We start from the raw sequence: 26,595 nt of genomic DNA, 5'->3' as shown, positions 1-26,595 counted from the left end.
AAAAATATTTATTAGATAAGTAATTATATGCTATGAACGTACATGCATAATAATAGTGTACCACTAAAACCTACACAACAATAAAAAAAAAAAAAAATACATTAATATCAAAGCATTATCAACATAAGTTTGTTTTTGACCAGTTAGCATAGCAGCTAACAGCTAACATGTACACTTGACACAATTCTAATAATTTTCACCACTACAATTAAATTGGTATTTGTAGGCTATATGCTTTTCAGGTGCCGGCATATCGGTAACTGGGATGCACCAAACAAGAAAATATGGCCAATTTGACAAGTATGATCTCATAATTAAAAAAAAAAGAAAAAAAAGGGTACCTTTGATGGCTGAGCTGGAAGAAACAAACTATGTGATGGTTCATTGTTTTTCTTGAAAGAAAAAAGGAAAAAAAAGGCCAAATAAATGGTCAGTTTTTCAAAAATATTTGACGCCTAATGCCTAAATTGTCCTCCAATTATGCAATGAGCCAATTATTGTAGGTTGGGAGAAGCCAAAAGTCACAACATAAATGGACGTGTTGCACTATTTCTTCTTATTAAATTCACCAGTTAAGTTACTTCCTTCCCACTGTAACATGGTGTCAAGCGGATCATTCAAAAAGTCACTCCTCAGACTTCTACAGTACTTTATTAGAGAATGGCCGCTAGCTCCCCATATGCAAGTGGTTCTTTGCTCAAACGGCAGTTTTGGCTATCTACACAAAGGAAATAAACAACAACAATAAACTTGAAAGACTGAGTTGGGGCCTTTGTAAAAACCTATATAGTAAGAAACATTTACTTGACTATTTCCCAGAGGACTTTGTAACTTGTCCCCACTATGGGCTTCTACATTCAGAGAAAGTAAGAGATACTTTTAAAGTTGCCGTGGCATTTGGAGTTTTTTAGTTTTTTTTTGGGAGTAGCACAAAAGAGGTGGCGGATGAATTGGTTCCACCTTTCTTGTGCGGCTTCACGCGGAGAGGAGGGGCTCTACGATCCACCACCACAAGGAGGTGGGGTGGGGGTTCTACGTTAGCCAGCCGTTCCCAAGCGTTAGCAAAGTGTTTATAAAAGCGGGCAAACGGCAGCAGGGCTACATCGCTAATGCCTCAACGGGGGGATGAACATTTAAGGAGGACGGCTTCCATGAGCGGGACTTATTATTACACACCGGACAGAGAAAGTTGGCGGTGAGTGCTCGCCATGGCTAACGCGCGACAGAAGGCTGACTAATGAGCGCGGGCAAAGGGAAAGGACCGCCCTCGGAACACAACACGTGTCCATCCGCGTCTGTCACCGCAGCCAGCAACGCTGATTGACGGAGATTGGTGACGTCACTGCAAGGAGGGGGGCGGGGGGGGGGGGGGTGCTTTATCTCACATAGAGAGACTCCTGTACAAGAACTATACTTTTTTTTTTTTTCTTTTTTTTTTAAACAAGATGCCTCATGGAATTTACATACATTTTTTAAAACCTTAATCTATGACAAAATTTGACTTTTTAAGATTTTAAAACAATATAAAACCATAAATCTGACTTTTAAGTCATAGCTTTAATGACCTGTTTGCTTTGAATGTATAATTAAATAATACATATAAACAACACTAGGGGACGGGTCTCGAATAAGCTTCGGCTTCTACCCGTCAGCCCTTCTTTTGGACGTCAATGTTGCAAATGATGTGATGTGATTGATGTAAACTGTAATGTGTCCGAAAGGAAAAAAAAAAAGAATAAACACTTACATTGAGGTGCCTATTGCAACTTAAATTAAGATTTTCACACTTTTCATTTAATTTTTTACAATTTTTTTTCTCCCTGATTCACGAAAACGATTTAAAGCAGGAGTTTGAATTTCAAGTAAGTGATAAATTGTGTTTTTAATGTATTTTATTAAACTATGCACTTGTCATTCTTTAATGTGGCAGAAAATATCATTAAAATCCAGAGTTTGGTTCTTTCAAACAAACTGTTTTGAACATAAGTCTATTACTTCTTTTTTTTTTCCAATACGACATCGAAAAAAAATTCAATCTGACAAAGTTTTAAAAGATGCATTTTGAGATGACCCTTTTTGTTTATTTACAACTCACTACACTGCTTAAAAAAAAAAATGTGTGTACTGTTTTAGAATTTTAATGAGGCACCAAGTCCTGATTTTAGCAAGATTAAGAGCTTTAATAGTTCCTTTTTTGTGTGTTCGTGTTTACAACTGATCACACTATCCACAAAATATATACGTTCTTCTACAGTATTATAAGGTGATGAATAATATGACTTTTACGGCATAAAAAAAAACCCACCAGTATATTCCATGCACTAGTACCGAAATCAGGTCATGCAAATATCAGAAACGCATTTAATACACATTTGTATTGGCTCTCATGTTCTATTTCAGCACACATTGAGGTCAAGTTACAAAATATGAAATATTACCATTACATGCTAATGTAAAATATGAAGGATTTGAAGGCTGCATTGGAGGAGTCTCAGTAGGGCCAGCAGGGGGGGTCATGGGGTCCCGAGAGAAAGCTCCTAATGTACTTGCATTGAATCGTGTGTGTTTGTTGTTATATACGTGAATTCCTCGACCCAGCATTTGTTTAATCCACTATTTTTTTTTTATAATCAGTTCTAATAGTACAGAAAAAGATGGTTAAAAAAAACATCATCAGGTGTACCTAAAGTTGTGACCAGTGAGTATATACTTACAGATTCACTACTCATAAGATGTATTAATACTCCCACTTCTGCTCTTTTTTTTTTGTCTTGCTATGACGTGGATATATTTAGAGAAAACAAGGTGAGAATGAATGTATTCTTTTTTTTTAAGAATATGTATTTGAAATATTGATTATTTCAATTGTATGTTCAGGATTTATTTTGGTGTATTATGGTATTTGTTTTAATTTAGCATTACTGTATTTAAGAAAATATTTTTGTATTTTTAATCTTATTTTGTCTTTATTGTATTATTCAATTTAGTTATATTTTCTAATTATTTTATCAATGTATTATGTTTTTATATATTTATGTCCATTTTTATTTTACATTTGTATATATATGTTTTGTAATATTATTTGACCAACACGTGTGTTTGTAATGTAACTTATGATAAGATTATGTACAGTATTTAAACTATTATGTTTTTGCCTTTTGTGTGGCGGTGGTATACTTCAAGCATAGGTGGCTTCTTAGAGGATTTTTTTTTCTTTTTTTATATTAAGTATTTATCACTTATTGTCACGGCAAAGTTAATGGGCCAAATGATGATGACAAAAATGCAATGACTCCCTCTTAACAGTCATGAATAAATCAGTTTGCATGCACACATCCAAGAGGTGTGTATTTCTTTTCTCCACTCGAAACTTTTCTGAAGTGCCTTAAAAAAAAAAAAAAAAAACGCTAATCTCTAATCAATGACGGCTGCTATCAGAGTGACAGGCTGACTAAGGATACGTACAGTATATGTCTTCAAAAATATTAATAAAGACTAACTTTGACACCAGCTCTGTTCTATCTGCACACATCTATCAGATAAATGGACGTAATTAAAATAATGTGACTGCTTTCATGTGTGCTGCCTTGCGGAAAAAAAAGTGACAGGTTTCGCTACTTTTGACAATGCAATTAAACCCTCGTAATCCCCACTAATTTTTTTTTGGTCACTTTTGGACGTTTTTCTTAAGTTGAAAAGATGGCAGTGATGGTGTGATGAGAGAGTAAAACCTTGTGTGCAGTTATTTTAGTTTCCATATTTTGTTGAGTGTAGGAGACTCAATGAGGTTTTTACTCTTCTAACAAATGTTTTTAAACTTTTCAGTGCTGTTTTGTCTGATAATATTTATTTTTGGGGCCAAATACAAGAAGGAAAACACATTTACAAGTCAGCTCCTATATATTTTAAAATCCGAGACGCAATGAAGAAATTTCTATCAGTTGAAGAAACAAATTGTACATTTGTTAAACTTGAGTCAAAATGGATGCCACAAGCCTCACTCATAAGGGAGGAGGAGCATGAGATTTCTCTCACAGACACTCCACAACAACTTATACGCAATAAAAGAAAATTAATTACTGGTACTTACATACTAAGTAATCATGGTAATCAATGAATAAAAATTGTAATAAAATAAAATGGGGAAATTAAAGCAAATAAAACTGAAGCAAGTAAAAAATAAAATTGAATGAGTTGAAATATAAGCTCTACAAAAAAAAAAAATAGTTACTCAAGTAAAAAAATAAATAAATAAAAGCAAAAAATACTTGTAGTGTAGCCTAGTAAAAACATTCATGGTTTCTTATTTTATTTTATCTATTTATTATATATATATATATATATATATATATATATATATATATATATAAATAAATGTCTTTCACTAACCCTAAAAATGGAAAATGGTAAATTAACCTATGAGAGCATCCTTGTAGTTTCTCTCAAATATGTAACCAAACGGGCTAACCACAACATTAAATGCGGTACTAGAACTATAATTACACTATAGAATAGATTACGTTAACACATATATAAATTAGCATTATGGTCCTAAGGGCCATATTTATATACCAGACTTGCACTGAACTCCACTCTGCAAGTGTACCTAAAGTTGTGGCCGAGATTTCAACTCATCTAGTAAACAAATCATGCAAAAAACAAAAAACAAAAAAAAACCAACAGTTTTTGAGTTCCCTCAACTGCATCAAGCAACACATTTCCCGTTTGAAAATAATCGGTGCCCCGCTTGACATGCATGCTCGCGTCGCCGCCTCCTTCGCCTTTTTGTTTGCTTTGACACTTGCACCCCAATTAGCATTTCTCAGCCGCTAAGTGGGAGCAGAAAGGGACACATTCTTGAAAAATAAAATAAATAAATAAAAAATTTCTGCCCACAATGCATGCCGGATGATTTGGTTTGGTGTGTGACAATGTGACCAAAATTCTGTTTACGGAATGACAATTATTTTCAGATATGTGTCAAGGTAGACAATTGTGGAACACTCCAAATTAGACAACATAGTGGGAAACTTTTTGTGCAATATACAGGTTTTAACACAAATTTGTTTTAACATCCACATTAAGTGGCCCGTTAGTGTATTGAGGCACCGGCAGAGTACGGTGAGCTTTGAGGGACACAAGGTAAGTATTTCACTGTTAAGTGCCCTCCAGTGGGTGTGTTGCCTACGTCATTATGGCGGTGTGGTATGATAATCACAAATTTACAAATAAAATAAGGTCAAAAATTGGACAGAAGTATGTACAAAATAATGTCAGTATTAAATAAAGTTAAAATATGTTAAATAAATAAAATAAAATCTATCTAGCTATGCTAGCTAGGCTACTTAGGCTACTTTTTAACTTAGCTCCTGAATTATTGGCAGAAAAAGGGAACACCATTGATACTATGAATCTCAAAATGGTGGCATCAAAAGAACAAAAGACTTTCAGGAATGCTCTCAGGTGTACAAGTTGAACTTCTTAGGAGATTTTGAGTTCTCAGCATTACACTGTGTCTTTTGAAAAACGCATGCTAATCCGCTGGCGTTATTACTGTAGCTTACGGGTAGTCGTCAGTGTTTTGACAAAGAATTCACTGTACAAGTCAAAGTTAAAGAGTTTGTATATTTTACGTGTACGGGCTGTAGTTTGTAAATTACCTTTAAACAGTGTGGAAGTATAGTTTTAATACATGTAGCACTCTTAACATTAGAAAATGTCTGTCAAAAAGGCAAGCTAGTTCTTGCATTATTAGCCTAGCCAGTGACATTCACATGTACATGTATGCTGTCCTTTAAGGGACTAAAGGCATTCAATTATGTGCTCAGTGGTACAAGTCAAACTTGTTCTGAGTTTGTGTCAGTAATGAAAAAAAAAAAAAAAAAAAAGGCTAATTCACTAAAATTATTAGCCTAGCTCATGACGGCCACTTGTACGGTGGCCTTTAAAGAACAGAAGGCAATTGCTAAAATAGTAGAGGCTATACTGTATTATAATAAATTCTGCTTTTATTAATACTTTGGAAGTTCAGACACTAGAATAAAAGAAATTGTGTGCTTCACATTCTGATTTACAGTCGCTATTAACTGTCAAATTAGCACATCCTAAATCCTTTGCAATTCCAAAATCTGCAAATCTCAAATTGCACAGATCCCTCGCTGCCAGCTGTCACAATAATAATAATAATAAATGAAAAAAAGTGCTGTTAAAGCCGCTCTTTCCTGACATTAAAAGGAGCATGCGCGTGGTTTCAGGCGTATATTTATGAATAGGAACCTTTAATTAGGGCTCGTGTTTCCTCGGCGAGTCACATTGAGGGATGGTCCTGGGCGACATTCATTAATGATAATCACCAAGAGCGATGATGGCGCAGCTACAGGCCACGTCTCGGGGGAGCCAGCACTTGAAAAGAAGAATTAAATTACACACGGTGACTCTTTAATTGCGTGGAAAGGAAAAAAAGGGGGGAAATATATAGCCATCATTGTTAAATATGCTCGTTAGGGGATCAAGGATTTGTGTGAGGGTCTCTCATCCTTAAACTCGAGAAGGCAAAGCCACACGACGACGCAGACAAGTTTTTATGAGTGCACACTCGAGATGTTGGTTAGGCTTTCTTGAAAACATTTCTTGCTTAAGCCATGAAGGTCCATAAGTGAAACACGAGCTTTGAAAATCGTACAAAAAATGCCGCCATGAGCAAGGACGTTGTAAAAATGATGCTAAAGTAGGAAGTTCAATGCTTAGGTAAGGGTAATATTTAACTTTTTATGAACAATAGTAGTGGTTAACTGAAAATTTAAATTAAATGTTAAAATTGGACAACCCACATTTGCTTTATGCCTTTGTCAGAGATGTTTCCATTAAAGTATAACTTCTTTTTGTAGTTTACATTAGAAAATTAAGACTAAAAATAAACACCTTAATAAAGATGCAAGAAACCTCTAAATTTGAATGCTCACAAAATACTGCTATCATTGTCATCTGTTATCAAGGGGAATCTGTTTTACTAATAAAAGCATAAAAAAAATTAAATGATCTGCCTTGTCGTTGTCAATGTTTTAATTTCATTTTTATGAGTATTTTCCACATATTTAATACAAAATAATAATTATATTGCACATAATAGTCTGTAAATTGCACAAAGCTCAAAGTTGTTTTATGTCGCTATTTCTCTTTGGGATTTACTGTTTTGAAATGTGTTAGACTGTAGAGGATAAATGGTACTTTTGAAATGGTGTCTGGTTTATATAATAATAATAAACAAACACTGATTGCCAAAAAGGCATCTCAAGCTGGGTGATTACATCAAACATCTGTCAGGACTTTTGTGACATTTCTCAGACGCCCGCCGTTGCACTGATTAAATGGCAAATTAACTGATCACCCAAATAATTGTCAGTCGCAGGCGTAATTAACATTTTGCCCAAAAGTTTGACACACACGCACACGCAAAAAAACATCCCTGACCTAATTGCTCAGTCTCACTGCACTAATTAATCACAGCTGACTCAACATGGTGACAAGGTTAGCTAGGTGACGCCACAACAGAGAGAATTAAGTTTCTCAATCTTTCTCCTCAGTCCTTCCCAAATCTGATGGCAAAAAAACCCTGTGTCTAATGGGTCTATTTTTACATGAGTGGAGGTGAGAGAAGGGGAAGAAAACGAAGAAGGCAGGATCGGAGTCGGGTCATGATGCGCCATTAATCAAAAAGAATGACATGGCTGTCTCCCGTGACAAGCGGTCGTGTGTCGGATCCTCCTTCCGCTTTCCAGCGCAACGTCGAGCCAACTTTATTAATCAAGCCTTCGCCCGTTAATTGTCACCCGTAAATTCCCCCATTTGGATTTTTTAATAATCTCTGAGGCGCGCTGCTAACAATCTGCCTGCTGATTGGAGTTTTATTGAGAAGCGAGATGGAGATGGCGGAGTGACACAAATAGCTTTCTCGTCACCTCTCGTCCGGTGACAGTTATGAAATACAATTATGATCGGCCACGGCTGCTTGAGGATTCACCGGGCGCACCCCCCGCCTGTCAAAGGGGGCGGCGTTCGGAGGTCTACTGCGAGTCCCCGCTGATAAGACGTCTCCTTTAACTAGCACTTCAGTTCTCCATGTAAAACTGAATTTACACTACATGCTTCAAGTGACAATTTCCATTTGATGAATGTGTCGGTGGTATGAGGGTGTGGCAAGTTTGTCAGGACTGTGAAGGGGATGCATGAGTTTAAAAGTTTGGGAATGGATGGCATAGATGGAGAGTTAAATACATTCTATATATGGAACATTAGTGGTGCATAGGACAAGACTTTTTCAAAGGTGCACGTAAGTGAGATGGGGTGCACCAACACTGTCAGGATGTTAAGGGAGGGGTTGTGTCCACACCCGTCACCATGGGCGGGCCATAGGACTCCGTGCCCGCCCATCAAGATGATTGTGCCCGCCCATTTAAGTCATGGATCTCTAAAATGGTTCTCCTTTTTTTTTTTTTTTATTATTATATTTTTCCTTTCATTCTGTTTAGCACTCTTATGTCCGAGTGTCAGTAAACGCAACACAGGTTTGTACTGTAGGACATCCGTTACGTTTGTGTTGGCTGCTTCTGTTCATTGCTTCTAATGCTCGCCGCTCGTGAATTGTTCTTGTTTTCGGTGTCGGCTACGGCCAACGGTAGCCATTTGTTCAAGCAAATAAAAAATGTGACATTCCCAAGGAACATTTTATGACGGCATTCTCGCAAGACGTCACAGTATGATTTTGTTTGATTGATGGCCAGTCTTATCTGCAACAGCTATCATAGCCTTTCTGAAAATAATGCTAGGTATGCCTACGCTGGCTTATACGCGACAAATATGTTAATGTCATCCAATATGGCTGCGGCATCAACGTACTCACGAAGCCGCTGCAGTCTACTGTATGTGTATGTACTGTAAATGCTGTCAATGATAATACTGTCAGCGGGCGCCATTTAATGGATAGACGCACGCAAATAGTTTCGCTTTGCCCCATCCAATATGGCTGCGGCGTCAACGTACTCATGAGGCCGCTGCAGTCTACTATGTACTGTAAATGCTGTCTATGATAATACTATCAGCGGGCACCATTCAATTATAGATGCATGGCAGTGCTACATAAATGTATCCAAAGCAAGTTGATGCTGTCTGTAGGGTATTCATAATAATTGGGCCCACCCATGCATTTCATGTGCCCACCTTAAGCGATGTGTCGCTATTAAAAGTTTTGGAATGGATGCACCGAATCTGAAACATTGTCTAAATGTGCTATTTAAGCAGAGACAGACCAAAGAATTGCAAATTGTTACCACCCTCCCGGGGGTGCACATGATTAAGAGTCTACTCGGGTATAATTTTTTTTTTTTTTTTTTTTTTTTTTTTTGGGCATTTCCTCATATATATTATTTTTGGCTGCTAACAATTGTAAAGAAAAAATAATGGTACCGACAGAAGCTATTTTTATGATGTGTATCAAGGAAGGCAAGGGGTGCGCCAACTTGGTCAAAATGTTAAAGGGGGCCAGTGGTTTCATAAGGATGGCATAGAACATTAAATATGGTCTAAATTTGGTAAATCATAAACCGGGATTGATGTACTGGACGGTGCACAAGATTAAAAATGTCATTGAAATCTTGTCTCATACAGTATAATAATCACAAACTTTGATACACTCAAGGTGTGTGTGTTTCAGGGGGTGCACCAACTTGGAGGTGCACAGACCAGGGATTGCAGGGTCATAAGGTTATAATAGTTTTGTTCCCACAAAGAAACAAAGGTTAAATATGAGCATTTCCTTTATAGAACAAAACTTTCACATGGGTGAGGAGGGATGTGTGCCAACCTTGGCAGGATGTTAAAGGGGGTGCTTGGCATTAAAAATGATGTTAAGGATGACTTGGCCTTAATCGTGGTACACATAACGACGACCCAAACAGTGAGTGCTCTCCTGAGAGGTGCGAAAGATTGAAAGTGCAAATGTAATTTGGTATAGTAAAGTATGTACATTATACTGAAATGACAACATGAGGTGGTAAATCTAATTGTTCTGCCTGTCACTATACGTCCCGCGCAGAGATAGATGAACAAAGACTATTTAGTTGTAAATAATTTTGGGAGCAATTAAGGGAAATTGGATAGGAATTGTTGCTTTATAGGATATCAACTCATTGGCTGCCCTGGCGGTCAAGGACGCCGGTGTGAGTGGGGGGCCGGGGGATTGAGAGATGGGGTGGGGGTGGTTGGGGGGGTGTGTCTCATCCATCAGAGGAGTTGTTGGTAATGGAAGCAGCCAGTGACAGTGATCATCAGCACCGCAAACAATGGACCATAAACATCCCATGACAAGTGGTCACACATACGGGGAGGAGGGGGAGGGGGATGTTTGACCACAGGGATCGCACGGTGTGCGTCACACAGGAGAAACACAAAGAAAGGCAAACACACACTAGATAGGTTTCTTAATGAGAATTCCTATTTGCTGTATGTAAAAGCTCTCATATCTTCTTCACTACATTAAAAAAAATAATAATTGTGACCAATCATGCTTTCACTTTCATGGACACCAATTAAAGAAAAGTTCTCAATCTTCTTAAAAAGAAAAAAAAAATCTATATACAGTAGCGAATGTACAGTATGGAATGTGATTTTCTTTCCAATCGGAGTGTTTTGTCACTATTTGTGTCAGTTAAACACACTGGCGCCGCTTTAATTGGCCAAAGTTTAACAGGCGTTTTATGTTTAGAACAGACGTGGGCCAATTAGCGCAATCCTACATAACGCTTAAATACTGGACCAGCACACTCACTCCTTTCCTTACTTTACTCTATTCTATGTGTGTGCGCATATTCATATCTATTACGTGTGCACCAGCATCAACATTTGCAGCATTTGGGTTTGTTTACTGTAGTATGTTGCGCAGTGTGCACCTGTGTACCCATAACAAATTGATTGTAATACTTGTATGTGTGCGTGGTGTGAGAATGTCTCAGAGCGACAAATCTTGTCAGCCATAACAGCTGTCATGTTGCGTTCAATGACTGTTGACTTCAATGCGGCCTTCACTCTGGAGGATACATCTAATTGCTCTAATCAACGGCGCGGGAGGATATTTTTTTTCTTTTCTTAAATAGCAAATTAATTTTTCCCTTCTAAAGTGGCCCCAGATCAATTTAACAGTATTTTTAGTTTTGACAGCTTTTCAGCGTGCGTCAGCGTCAGTTGTGACAGCTGAAAAGTGAAAAAAGCGCCCGACGTGGACGCACAAAATGTGGCAGGCGGGCAGGCTGTGATGTGCGCGTGTCAAACGACTTATCTCGCTAAAGCACTCGCTGGCACGCCCGTCACTAAACTTCACAAACGGCCAGGCCTTCAAACACGTCAAAAAAAAAAGAAAAAAAAAAAAGCGAGAAACGGAGTCATCACATCACACATCAGTCATGTAGCCACCAGCGAAATGAGCGAGGTGTCATGTGCACTCAAGGAGACGCTCGCTGATGACGCTTTCAATCTGAACAAGACTCGGAGTGATAACATCTTCTTTTTACTGCTCACTCTCGTTCAGTCTTAATCAATTACTCCTTTTGATTGCTGACGACGATTAGCATAAAATTTCACGCAGGGTGACTGTGGATATTTGAAGAGCAAAACAAGCTTTTGGGGAACTGTTGTCTAAACACAATGTTATTAAATGCGAGTTTGTTCTGTGGCAAACGTTTTTTTAGATGATGAGCCTGTTGTGCACTTGAACGCAACTTGGCTCCCACTGAGAAACAAACAAGAACTTGTCTTTAACAAGCAATTTACTTGTTGTCTTTTCTTTCAACACAACCACACTAAAGAGTAGCTATGCAGAGTTACATACTAAAAATTGCATGGACACATTCACACGAACCATATCGTGAAAGCGCGCTTGCAAACGTCACTTTTCATGTCTTAACAACAGAGACTGTAAATGTCACAGCATAGTTGTGTCAAGCCCATTTTGGGGGTACTGAAGCAACTTTAAAGTAGATCCAAGCATCTCTAAAATTTGAGCAATCTTAAGTCAAATCAAGTAGGAAGCTAACGCTTTACAATACATACATTCTATGCAACATCACTAGTCTAAACACAGCATTCTGATTTACATTGTTTGTAGAATATGAATGAAGCAGCAAAATCCACCTGTTTTTGATCCATCTCAGGGGGCGGCCATTTTGCTACTTGTCGTCAACTGAAAATGACATCAGAGTTGCTCAGGGATCAGCAAATGACAAAACACGGCTCAGCTTTTGAACCTTACATGACCAAACTCAGAAATCACATGAGCCATGATTACCTGAGCCTTGAGCAACTTGTGATGTCAAAATGGCTGCCTCTTCAAGATGGATTAAAAAAAACAAAAAAAACAAAACAAAGAACAGGTGGATTTTGCTGCTTTATTCCTATTTTTAGGTAGATTTTTTTTTTTTTTTTTCTAGCAACAAAACATTACAGGCAGTCCGACAATATCACAATCCCTTCAAATTGCAATGAAGGAAGCACACTTTTTGGCATGCTAATAATAGGTGCTACTGACTCGATGCCCCTAAATGAAACCTCTATTGTGTGTGACAATGTGTGTTGTCATGCCATGTCATTTACTTGCAACTGTTGTTGGCGACATGGCTGAAATGGGCACAAAACAAAACCCAAAACCAAACAAAAAGCAAGAGACCAGAAGTATCATCATCATCTCACTTACCATGCTGCTGCTTATGATGGATGGGGCATGATGAACACTGCTACTGACTGGTGACATCACTATTCCCGGCAGGGGTCTAAAAAGGAAGTAAGATTATTAAAAAATAATAATAATAATCTATTGATCTCATTCAGTTGTGCAGATGTAGAAAGTAGAAATACACTTCAACTTCGGCAACTTTTGATTTTTATTGTGGAAAAATGATAACAGATCAGATGAGAATCTTCATTAATTCAGTGCATGCCTGCCTTGAATATAACAATATTTCACAAGAGATTAACAAGAGGCAGCCTGGTTTTATTGGCTGCAAATAACCATGTAAAATACGCGCTAAAGAATGCAAATCATTAAAGCAGCATTAAACAATATTATTGACCTTTCCATGGCCACACACTTTTTTTTTCTTTTTTTTTTAAACCTCACCCACGTAGACTCCGATTAACATACGCTGCTCTTAATAAATTACATATTATAAAAGAATTAGGCACAACTGGGTGCGTTTTTATGAGCCCGTAAAGGTGAAGGCCACGCATATTAAGGTGTTCACGCACCGTGAACTTTTGGAGTAAGTTGGCGAATTAATTCCACCATTGTGCTCCATTTTCAATCTGCCAGAGTGTTTTAAAAGTAAAACAAGTATTTCTATCACCGCCCAGCAACTGAGAAGAAGTGAAATATGCTTATTAGAGATGGGGTAGCATTGGATTACGCTATGAACTATGAGGATTACGGCAAAACCATAATACGTTTTCGTACCAGGTAAGCACATTGGCCAAACAACAACCCAAGACATTTTGGTTAAAGAGGTCCCTTTTTGACATTAACTAGTAAGCACGAGTAGCAATGCTAAACTGTGTTGGGCTGGTCAAGGAAAAAAAAAATAAATCCAAGAAATTTGTGTTCAAGTTCTTTTTCAGTGGAAGTTATCAAGTTTACTCATTAGTTATTGAGCATGGAACGGAATTCCGACAACATCGAAGTAGCACTAAGGAACTTTTCAACCTTAACACAAAATTTCTTCTGATGAAACAACTTAAAACTACAGTAGTTGAATGGTACCTTTGCCATAACTTGTATCATTTTTACTGGCACTAAGCAACTATGAGGATGATGATGATAGGAACACTGCCACACAAAAAAAATACAAATGTGCTTTATGGCATACGTCACTTCCCAGTTTCCCATTCATTATAACTGACGGAAGTCAATTTGAATGTCAATACACGAATACTGCTTTGCTGGCAGAAGCTGCAAAACAACTGTAAAGTTTTGTCTAATAAGACAAAAAGGAAACAAGGAAAAGGGAAGCTACCCAAATAAAAGGACAGTCAAGGATCAACATTGTCCCGGATTTCACTCGCTGCCGTGATCTCAAAAACGAAGCAATGCACTTGTACTCATATGAAATGTGGTCTTCCTTCAGACATATCGCTTTTGTCCATATGGTGCCGCCATAATCAATGTAAAGTGAAAGTTCCTTGGTGTTGCTAAGTTAGCTAGCTCGCAGGATTATAGCACAACTATCAAAAAAAAAAAAAAAAAAAAAAAAAAAAAAAAAAATTGGCCATTTTTGGTGACGATTTTGCAATGTCAGTCAGTCAGTTAGCTAGCAAGTTATCTAGTGGGGTGACAGCAAACTATAAAATTTGAAGTTTTTGGCATATTTGCCAAAGAAGAACCCATTCGTCATTATTATTATTATTTTGCATGCAAATATAACCTCTTTCCATGTTGCTTTCCGCTTGTATTGGGGCCCACCGTGATCCATTATCAGAAAACAAAACTTGGTTTAATTCAGACTCTGGAATTGATCAATTCTGCTTTTTTATTTATTTATTTTTGTATTGGGCACATAAATTTGAAATTGGAACTAAAACTTGAACACATTTGCAGTTCAAACAAGCACTTGGAACACGTTTTTACATGGTTATAGTTCAGTAAAAGCAGTGAGTTTCTCCAAGTAGAAATCCTTTGCAAGCATATGTTCTGAGCAGCTCATGTAACAAAATTGTCACGGACAAGCGAGAGGATGTCAATACAAGCCAAACAATACAACATTTTCTTTCTACCTGACCCAGTCTCGCCTGGCACCACCTGACATCGAAAAACAGCTCGCTGTCGCCATGACAGCTGAACGGACACGCAGGGAAAGTTTGCCTCAGTTTTACACATCTCTTACAAAAAAAACAACACACAAGTGAATCCAAAGCACTTGGGGGGAAAAAATGACACGCAACAATAGCATCTACCAATAGCACTGTCAAACAACGCCACCTCTCTCGGATGTTAAAAGCTTTAAGAGCTGATGCCTCGGTGACACTCGCAGCCTTGGGATGTCACACATGCTTGACGACTTGAGAGCGGTCCTCTGTTTTTTTTTTCTTTCTTTTTTTTTTGTTCCTTTTTTTTCCCCCCGTGGGCGTGTGCGTCTCCGGGCGGCAAAAGTGACATTTGAGGGGCACTTTACACAAGCCAGCGTTTGCTGCGGGGGGATCCTCCGTATCACCTAAAGAGCCTTTGTCAGTCATCGGAAAGCTGTCACCTTTCCGGGGGCCGATACGGTAGGGGGGAGCTCGCTGACAGCTCGGAATTAATGAGAGGTGCATGACAGCGCACCTCACAGCTCTCGTCGGCGTGTGCATCAGTGTGGATGTGTGTGTGTGGTCCTTTGTCTCAAGAGGATGGACCGACTTCCTCACAATGCAGCCGGAATGATAGATAAGACGAGACATGGCAGTGGTTGTTTGGTTGGACTCGGTGCAGCTTTACCAAAACTTTTGAAGGACCGCACCCCATTTAAACATTGCAACAGAGTTGGCACACTCTCCCATTCATACTGTATTTACTTGGGGGGGCACCTGGCAAAAGTGGTTTCAAGTGGCATCAAGGTGGTCAAATAAAGTCATGAAAAGACTTTGGGTCCCCATGGAGACTACTTGTGCACCCCTGGGCTGGCTAAAAGTGTCATTTAGATCACTGGTTCTCAAACCTTTTTCAGTGATGTACCAATGTGGAGTTTTCAGCCAAGTACCCCTAAACCAGCACAAATCATTTCTGATTGAAGTAAAAAAAAAAAAAAAAAAAAAACGAGCTGTGCCATCATTGTCTGATTTATTAATTAACTTTGTGGAAAAACTATTTGTATTTATGTGGTCTCTTGAAAATAAATATATGAAATAAAATAATTAAAACAAAATATTAATAAAGATTTGTGCACTTACAGATTCTCATCAATATAAAGTGTCATCTTTTGGAAACATAGTAGAGCACTTTTCTCAAAAAGAAACAATTAACTGAATTAAAAAAAAAAAAAGTTTTCAAGTGATTGACAGGTGATTCTAGGTGGCATATGACAAGTTGGGTCAAACCATGGGTTTTTAGGACATTGAAATTCAATTGCCGACTGAATATAAATAAAATTCGTTTTCAGAACCTATAAAATCTCATGTACCCCTTGAAGTGCCTTCACGTACCCCGAGGGGTACTCGTACCCCCATTTGAGAACCGCTGATCTAGATGGTCTTATCCAACAATTTTCAAGCCACATACACCCTTTCAAGATCTTGACAGACATGGCGCACCCCTTCTCCCCTACCCATATACAGACTTGCATTACGCTTCATCACACGCACCCTGTGGCAGGCACTTGAGCACCTGTGGGGTGGCTGCGAGTGTCATCTAGGTCAGCGGTTCCCAACCTTTTCTGTGCCATGACTGGTTACACATTAAGCAATATTTTGATGGGCTGTTGGACAGAGAAAAGAAACTCTGGCTACGCCACCTAAATTGGGGGTGGGTCTCTTGGGATAAAATGGAGGAAAATAATCAATAGCACCACATTGACCCCCCCCAAGATGTCCACCATGTATCTGCCCTGTGTGCCAGATGGCCAGTCCAGCCCCATCTTGGAGTAATGGGAATCAATGACACCATCAAGGTATTATCACTCGTAGCAATGTAGGACTGCTGATATTGTCTCTTAACTGTATCTTTATTTCTCTTGGAAGTTGTCAACTCTTCAGTCTCATGATTTGGATTTTCTCCTCTTTATAAAAGTGCCCCAAAGAAGTTTGTTTTTACAAATTTTTACAGACTTTTTTTTTTTTTACAGATATATCATGTAAGACCATGATTTTCATAACGCTTCTTTCAGACTCTAATAGAATATTTTTTGCTCAGTCTTGTATGGTCCTGACAGAGTAGGTGCACCTTCCTCTCTCCTTCACACACACACACACACACACACACACACAAAAGTTGTTCAAAAAAAATGAAATGGGTAATTATGATACTCGACAGCTATTACACATTTCGAGTCGCGCACCCCCTGGGGTGCACACACCACAATTTGGGAATCCCTGATTTAGTGTGACGTGGCAGCCTAATAAGAGGAGTCGTCCCATTTCGGCAAGCAGATGCTCACTCTCGCTCGGATCCCGCATCGGTTACGAGCGGATACATGGAAAAAAAGACAACTGGAGAGGCGCCTCAAATTACATTCTTTGAGCGTGTCTCCAGTGCGAGCGTGCGTCTGGATGTAATAATCTTGTGGTAAATGATTTCTGTCAATGTCTCAGCATCTCTATTATGCAACGGGAATAATAGGCAGCCAGAGGCGGAAGAAGAACGAGGAGGAGCGCAGGGACAGCTGAGGCACCAGGCCGAGAAGTCAAACGCTTCGTGGGTGACACTGCGATTTGGTTATCTTTTTTAGTTTTACAGTGTGGATAAGATGGGATTTAGACATATTTCTATGTTCAACTGTCATATATAAAGGGAACACAGAATGAACATACAAGTTGGACAAAACAATTGGGCTGGCAAAATCCATGGGACTCGTGTTACCCTAACTGTAGGTCTTGTCAACTACACACCGAGCTGCATTAGCAGTAGGCACAATTTTGCCAACTCTGGTCAGAATCATGCCATCTCTGTGTAAAATTGACATGTCAATACAACACCTTGTTCAGCCAAGACTGCGTTCAAGGCAACGATTGAAGCTTGAGATTGTTACATAGTGAAATATATTGTGCTCTTTTACCAACTTTTCCCTATCGTGATTATGATTAAAGTTCTGATCTGACTAAAAGGGGACAATCTGAAAAGTTTCCACCCATACAAGAACGTCGAATAACTCTTCCAGATTCTGATGACCGCAGCAATCAGCAGGTCGGCACGATCCCACAAGACATGCAAAACTGCAGAAAAAATGAAGCACCTTCAAGACATGCGATTGCGTGATTTGAATAACGGACTCAGAGGATCTGACATGAAATGAAAGTTAAAATAAAATGAAATAAAACAGCCATCAGCGAGTGAGTTTATCAGCTTGGCACCTGCTACTGGAACATTCTTGATGAAGCAAAGGTTGTCTTCATTAAGCGCATTAATATTCATGACACATGGTAATTCTGACACAGAAAAGGTCTTGGTAACCTTTTCGCGTGTGAGTTTTTTTTTTTTTTTTTTTTTTTTTTTTTAACTTCTCAAGGAAATTACAGTCCGGCAATGACTTAATTAATGCTCGCCTTCTAGCCGGCAGTTTGAGGGCCTGTCAGTTTGCCTGTCAGGCACGCCGAGGGAAGGATTGACGGAGAGGAAATGACAAGAAGAGGGAGAGAAGGAGGGGGAATAAAAAACAGACAGATGAAGTCAACACTGACTTGTCTTCTCCAGACGGAACTTGGTAATAGCTCTGACTTTTTGCCTTTCACTTTGCATTTATTCACTGCTTTAATTTTTTTTCAACCTGACATTATTGTTGAAATTATTTGTTTGTTTGAACAGCGAAGTATTCATAGATGTAGCACATTTACAGTTTTCTGCATTTCTATTAGTCACATTCTGAAATATGGTTGGACTTCCACATTCTTCCCCTAACACCCTTATTATTATTATCATCCCTATTATTACTCATATTATTAAGGCCTGATCCCCAAGTGTACCCTGACATACATGAAAACTCACCAATCTGCAGACTTTGTAGAATTAGTGGATCCAAGAGTTCTAAGTAAACATGGTGAAGCTGCATTTAGCTGTTATGCTGCACACAAATGGAATAAGCTGCCAATAGAAGTGAAGCCAGCCCCGAGTGTAAATGCTCAAAAACATTAAATCTTTTATAATGTGTTTAACTGTTGTCAATGTACATTCCTTGAGAACTTATAGTAAGTTACTTTTGTTTTCTCTGCTTTGCTTCTGAATATCGTTAGCTTGTAAATGTTTTTCGGTGCCGTGTCTTTGCTTGTGCGAAACACATTGTCGGAACAAGAAGAGGAAATAGCCCATAAACTAAGAGTGCAGCTCACCTTCTGATAGCAGACATCACGGCTAGCTAGCTTTAGGCATAATGGCAAACATTAACTTATATGAAACAGCACCAGGAAATTTATTTATCTCAGTTCATAAATGGTGCAAATAAATAAATACATTTCCTGACATGTCTACTTGAGGGAGGTCTTTATTTGTGGTTCATCGCTTAACACAAAATACATATATTTGTCCACTTGGTCCCCTCCCCCAGCAAGCGTCACACAGTGCCAAATGGCTTCCAGCATCATGAATAATGGCGCCAACATCAGAGGAGGTAAAAAAAAAAAAAAAGAAAAAAAAAAGTGAACATAAGGAAGCATTTCCTTTATCATGTCCCATAAAAATAGCAATTTGGCCCAGCCCTTGTAGCGCCGTATGGAAGGCGCTGTGTTTGGCCGATAATGTTGAGATGACAGATCGCCTGGCGCTGGGGGTGCTTTCTCTTCTTCCCCGTGCAATAAATCCAGGAGGAGGGAGAGCTAAAGTGTGGAATTGTGGCGTGCCGACATTCCCCAAACATTCCGCTGATGTTTCGGCGGCGGCCGGCCGGCCGTCACGTTTCACGCGTCTTCCTCCAATACGAACAATGATGCCGAGCGACGTCTGGCTGACAAACGACGGCGTTTAAATGCTGTTAACTTCACTGAGCGAACATCCTCGCGCAGCCGCCGACATGCTGTTCTATCACATGCATTGTTTAGGTGACATGAATATGTTGTCACCATGTCACAATGCGTGTGCCTTTCAAACAAACAAACGCAAAGGAGCGTGTTTGTGTGCGTGACAGTTTGTTGAATATGGAAATTGGATGAGGGTGTGTGTGCTCAGCTGTGCTTTGATCATGTTCACCGTCGACTGCACAAACCTGCCTCGAGGTGTATGTGTATGTGTGGAAACAACTACGTACACATCCATGCCAACTTCAATTCATATTGCCAGCAAAACATACCTAAAGAGTGTGCTGCTTTACTAGACACTGAAATGATCAATTTTTACAATCAAAATCAAGGCTTTGAAGAACCTGGGCCAACAACCCTTTGGTCACATGGTCAGGTACTGTCATTCAAAATCAACAAGATTCTTCCTATAGTAATGTGATTTCACACGTGTATGTTTTGATAACTGTTTATTTCCATAGCTCTCCTAACTAGACAGGCCTGAAAACGTAACTGGGACAGACGCTCCAGAGCTAATAAAGCAAATAAGCGTCACATCTGCTCATTCCTCCTAAAACCTCCCCAGCCTTTGCCGCAGCTTCCTTCCCAGTCAACAGGCCCGCATGGCGGCCCTCATCTGTATCGCGTCTGCCGGCTTTCCCCGCAGGAACGCTCGCTTTAGCATGCAGGTCTGGCGGCGTCCCCCCTCGTTCCGCCGACGCCATGGATCAAAGTGACACTTGGTCAGCATCAGCACATTATGAACTATGGCCACCTGCCACACGAGACGCATTGTTCCCTCTGTGCTAATGTGAAGAATGTAGAGGACGCGCAAACACGGGCTGCTGACAGCTTATTCTCGCTTATCGTGTGTGTGCGCGTGTGTGTGAGTGTGTATCATATCAGCACTTGCTACTGGTCCAGGATCTTGTCCATGCTTCAACCGGATATTGAACAACAACAGTAGGGTAGGGCTAAAAAGGCATTTGATTGTTCCAAATTTTAAACTTTGTATCAATAAGATTATGTTGCGACTCAAAACTGAACTGTTATATCGCTTGCTGCCTAAATGGGCTGCTTGAGGATTCGAAACAGGCTTTGAATGACCTTATAAGCTTGTTGCAAATACAACAAGACCGTGAATAGGCGCAATGTGAGGTTTTGGCTATTTTTGCTCATGCATGTTGACAATTTTTTCATTAAAAAAAAAAAAAAAAAGGTCAAATTAAGCAGTCCTGTCTAATGTATTTATACATATACAGTATACAGAAAACCTCTGTTTATCATTGCGCATAAGCTCCAGAACCATATGCAATAGTGTCAATGGCAAATTAGTAGGAGTAGTTGTAGTCGAGGTTAACGAGAAAATAAATAAATAAATAATATTACTGTTTCTATTCTGAGTCGCAATTCAAAGCCAACTACAACCACAATGAAACATAACAGATCATAAAATGGCCGCACCCTTCAAGCCCTCATGAAAACTCTTCCTTGGGATTTTCATCATAATGACGCACCTCCAACAAGACCAAGTAATGATCTCATCTCCAATGATAAATCGGACCAACGGGGGATGCAATTAATTTCCTCTTAGGAAAGAAAAAGAACAAAAAGAAAAAAAAACAAAAAACGAGGCTTGTGCCTGAGCTGAAGAATAAAGACGCTCCCCCTCAAACCCGACCTGGCGACGTCTCATCGCCATTGACAGCTTTCATGTATGAGCAGGTGCCTGCCGTCCACTGAATAATGAAGCGGGCGATTAAAGTGACGGATGTGCGGCCATCATTCTGCCCGCTCTCCTCTTTTAATGCGGCCATTAGGGCCCGTGTGGCCAAACTTAGCTCATCAAACGGCCACATCCGCCGTCAATTGGGAGTACAATGAGCTGAGGCGAAGAAGCACTTCATGTCGTCTGGGATCATCTGACTTCAGTTCAGTGAAACCGCTGGAAAAATTAATTATTAAATTGTAAACCTAATTTATAGAAATACTAAGGTAACTTTTTATTTGGTTTTGAGGAAAAGTACAAGTAGTAGTAAAACCTTGCCGGATGCATGCTAGCATGCACGGACATGCGCTCCATACTTGACAGCAATCTGCCCGATCTTCTTCTAGGCGATGGCAGCCCGACAAAACCACTCTCGCCGTGGGGGTCTCCGCTCACGGCCGCAGTGGCATTGCTGTCACCTGGCGTGTCAGGCCCGTCAGTTGGACGCGGCGCTTAAGTGGAGCGGGGACCCAGAGGTGTCACTAGCACTCGGGCATTACAGGCGGCTTAAACGTGCTAATGGCCCAGCTAATGCAGTGGTATTCATCAGTGGCTTGTCCACGGGCACAGAATGATACATTAACTCGCCGTGTCATCCGTGTCACGGTAAAGTAGGCAAATATTCTTTTTGACGTGAGGGCATGCTGTCACGAGGATTTAGGAGGATTTGGAATGGAAGAAAAAGATGTCATTTATGAACAACAAACAAATTGATAGTTGATTTCCTTTTGTGCAATTCTGGCCTTATCTCAAGGTATCGAGTACTCATGGAGCCTGCTGATACTTGCCTACGATACATGTATTTGTCCAGTGGATAATATAGCAAGTGACCATTAAAAAGTAAAAATCCATTCTTAATTTATCATGAAATTGATTTCCAATTTGAGTGATGAAATAAAAAAATGCTTTGTTACCAAAAATGTCTTAATTTGGTAATACAAAAAAAAAAAACAGAGTATAATCAAATCTTCCACTGCGATATAGTTCATCTTTGTTCCCGTGTTGTGTCTCCCACCTCGCTTGTTGACTTGCACTTGTCGTGTTTGTTTGATGTCAACATTCATACCCGACAGGCGACTAAGCGGGGAGAAATGCCACACATCACACAGCCGTCTCGCTAAAAACAACTGCGCCCGCCGCTCACTTGTGCGGTCAGCCCGCCTGGTTAAGCGAAGATGAAGAGAAGTTCCCTGCCGGGGCGTCTAAATCAACACTTGACATCCTCACATTTGTAATGGGGGGAGTTCTACCTGCAGCCCGTCGCTGCGGGACACTCGTACGCCGGCGCAGAACGACACCAACACTGACGCAAGGCTTTGAAAGCATCAATTAGCACTCCTGGTGGTCGGCACCAGTGATTTTTTTTCTTTTCTTTTTACATTCCCCATTCTCTTCTTTAACATCCTCCTGGGATTAGCTGTTAAGGGATACAATTAATTTTTTGACACAAAAATGAAAGTGGTAATTTACCTGTGATAATGAGAGCTATTTTTACCGGCCGCTGATGAACAGCAGAAATGCGCTGTTTATTTATTAATTAATTTCGGCCGCCGTCGTAGCCGCCGCGGCGAGAGCGCCGGTAAATTGTGTGATCACAACTTCACAGGAGCGCCTCAAAGGAAATAGATTACAGAGCCGCCCGACAGTAATGAAACATTGTCAAAAAAATGTTGGGCGGAAGTTATAGGAACACTTTGATGCGCCTTTTGAACAAAATGTCAGAAATTGTTTGATGGTGACACCTGTACTCAAGCTACATACATTTTGTTTGGCAGGTTAAACTGACTGTTTTATTCTGTTACTGTCAATAAATTCTACTGGTATTGCTTTTGGTATTATTAATTTATTTGACCAGGTTGGATTGTTCAAATTGTCTAAGTACAAAAAAAATCATCACGTTGTGCAGACGCAACTTGAAGCATAATGCATTGAAGCAACACTACTATTTCACTGCATAAACGGGTCACAAAAAAAGAAATGGTCAAAAAGAAGAACATTTTGCCGTAGAAAACATCATGACAGCTAATGCTTAAAAAGATGGCTGAGGTGATCAACGCATTAATTCAGGCACAATTGTTTTGTTGCCTAAACGGGCTGCATGCTAAGTTCATACACATAGTATATCTTTTGAAGTGGTTCTTCTTACTACAACAAGCAAGGCCCGTATTATTAATTCAGGTCCAACTAGACCAGAGGACAAGAAGTCAATGAGAAAGCACATCATTTGTAGTGATACTATACAAAACAGACAATGCGCTTAAAGCTATTAATGGTCAACACCAATTATTTCAGGCCCAACTAGCTTGCTGCCTAATCAGCCTGCACAAGAAGTCAAATAGGAAGTACACATTGTACAAGTACATTGGGTAGTGGCTGCTACCCTGACAGGAAAGGTTAATGTTTACATGTATTCATTCGGGCCCAACAAACCGGCTGCCTAAATGGGCTGCACGAAGAGTCAATAAAGAATGAAGATGAGGCTCCATTCTAGGCGTCTGTTCCTCAAACAAACCAAAATAACCATCCATTGTCAGACATTGTATTCACAAAGAGTCTCAAAACAAATAGAAGCCACTTGAAACTGCCTTCAAAATATCTTCAAATCTGCTGATACCTGGAAGAGAGCTGCTTCCTATTGAAGTCATCGCTTTTACTCAACGCTGCCGTCACAGTCGGGATTCATTTGCTGGGGCCACGCTGCCGTAGGTCAAAGGGCGCGGCAGGAGTGCGTGATGATGAACACCCATTCAAACCACGGCTGCACAGAGGTGGTGGATAAAGGACACGTCTCCTCAACTTATCAGCCCTTGTTTCGGCCTGATGCATGAGCATAGCCAAAAACAATCAGAAAGACAATAACGCAGAAATTCACCCATGGCGGTAGTATAGTCTAGACTCAGGTCGGTCAGGTCAAGACGATGTCTAGGCAAGTTCACTCTATCTTGTTGCTTATAAATGGGCTGCCATCTTTGAGAATATCCAAAATCAATCAATAACCACAATGGACTGGCAATATACGAACCAAGCATTGGCCGTTGGCTCAAACGGTGCCACGACTCAGATATGTCAATAATGATCGCTATTTGACAGGGCACAGCCTGATCCAAATTGAGAATCAAGAATCAAGTCTCGAGTGTACCACTAAAAATAAAATATCCATAATAATAATAAATATTATAATAAATATAATAATAAATAACAATTCTAAAAATAATTTAAAAAATAAATTAAATAAAAACAATTAAAAAAAAAAAATCATACAAACGGGTCGGGAAAAATGTTACAAGCCATTGACAAAAACGCCAAAACTCAGGCGCATCATGACGAAGGATGACTGACCAATTCAAACAGGCTATCATCTTAAATCAGGTTTTGAGCCATCAGATCAGTCCAGACGTCACCACCTGGCTGGGCCCAACCCGCTCAAAACCATCTCAAACATGACAATGACCCGGCAGACAAGCCATCACACGTGGCTCGAACTCCGCCTAGACAACAATCGGCAGGCAGATATACACCTTCGGCTTGGGTCGACCATCACTGGTGAGCTCCACCTTAAATCACGTCAGGGGCTTCCACTGAAAACAAGACAAAAGACGACAACAGTCCCGCCATGACCCTCGCTCGGCCCGGGCGCCGCCGAGACTCGGGTCGGTCAAGACAATGGCTGGCCCACCAGACCCAACCTGCTCCATCTCACCGTTTATAAAAGGCCGCCATCTTAAATCACATCTAGCGGCGCGCATCTAATGACTACTGAGGCCCTGCATATTTCAACATTAATTCATTAGAGGCGGGGATCATCGTGGGGGAGAGGGTGTGTGCGTGTGTGTTGGAGGGGGTAAATCAGCGGCGGCGGGGAGAATCCTCGGCACACTCTGATTAAGGCCGTTATGTTTTATAGAAGCCATTTTTCAACGCCTCCTCTGACAGCACTTGAGGTTATTAAATTGTGGGCTTCAAAGAAAAGAGTGAGCGAGGAAAGGGAGGAGGAAAAAAAGACGGATGACGACGAGAGAGAGCGATTAACAATGGCGAAGAGATGGCTTGCCAGCTCTCTTTTGCTGCTGATAAAGTGAACTACTTATGATGTGTGTGTGTGCGCGCTTTCTTGGGGTTATCTCTATCTCCTCACCAGGAGATGAGTCTGTATCTGTGTGTGTCTCACTGTACATACATAGCGCGCAGCCATTTTCTCTCTGTCGCCTCAGATGCAAGGATTCGGCTGAGATAAGCAACGGAGGACGCTCTCGTGTCCAAGCTGCGACCTTGAATCGAGCATACAGTGAACAGACTACACTCTTGTTTATCCTTTTCCTTTGCCATTTACATGCTTATTTGTAGACTGGGTCGCTTGAAAACCGATAGACCATTCAGGGTGCATATACAATAGCGTCCAATGAGTTGAAACTAGAAAACAACAATAGAAATGGAACGGCCCGGCAGCACTTCCAACGTAGCTATCAACCTTGGCTCGAGCGCCGCCTAGACTCAGATCAGTCAAGATGATTGCCGTTTTCTGTGATGGTAATAACTAGGGATGTTCGATACAGCTTTTTTTCAGAGCGATACCGATACTCAACCCTTGAGCAGTACTATAAAAAATTCCCCCCAAAAATGACAGCTCATTTGAAAGAAAGACCTATATATTCCAATATAGTATTTTTTCCTAATAAATAATTGAAGTTGATGGCAATTTTCTATTCCTCTAATTTCTCATTTCTGCTTGTAAAATGGCTAAATGAGGGCAGCCGATACCTTATACCAGTAGCAATACCTTAAAGTAAGGCTGGTATCGGCACCAACACCTGGTATCAGTACACCCATAATTAGTAATAACAATAGTCTGAAAAAAAGACCAGTCCACTTAGAGTCAGGTTAGTCAAGAGAATCCTCATTGCGACAGTTCTGAAGATGACCACAGAAAATTGGGGTGGCAGAAATAGGAGCCTCCACCTAGACCCCACCAGTCAATCAAGACAATGCTGTTAAATTCATGACCGTTGCAGTGATTAGGCCCGACAGACCAAGAATATGAACATAAATACTATAGGTCAAAAATATGGTACCCCATCACACCCAGCGTGCCTAACTCATATCAGTCAGTTTTTCCTTTGTGT

At 40.1% G+C, this 26,595-nt stretch overlaps 1 long non-coding RNA gene across 1 annotated transcript in view; it reads right to left on the bottom strand.

Annotated features, from left to right (window-relative positions):
- Positions 1-26,595, bottom strand: part of LOC144007652 (uncharacterized) — a 124,939-nt gene that overhangs the window by 36,358 nt on the left and 61,986 nt on the right. The window contains exon 4 of the long non-coding RNA XR_013280296.1: positions 12,740-12,815. This is a non-coding gene — a long non-coding RNA (uncharacterized LOC144007652). The remainder of the gene's footprint in view (positions 1-12,739; positions 12,816-26,595) is intronic.

Source organism: Festucalex cinctus, chromosome 19, assembly GCF_051991245.1.
Source record: "Festucalex cinctus isolate MCC-2025b chromosome 19, RoL_Fcin_1.0, whole genome shotgun sequence".
Classification (NCBI taxonomy): Eukaryota; Metazoa; Chordata; class Actinopteri; order Syngnathiformes; family Syngnathidae; genus Festucalex; species Festucalex cinctus.
Note: the sequence above shows the minus strand (reverse complement) of the source record. Positions and strands in the feature narration are given on the sequence as shown.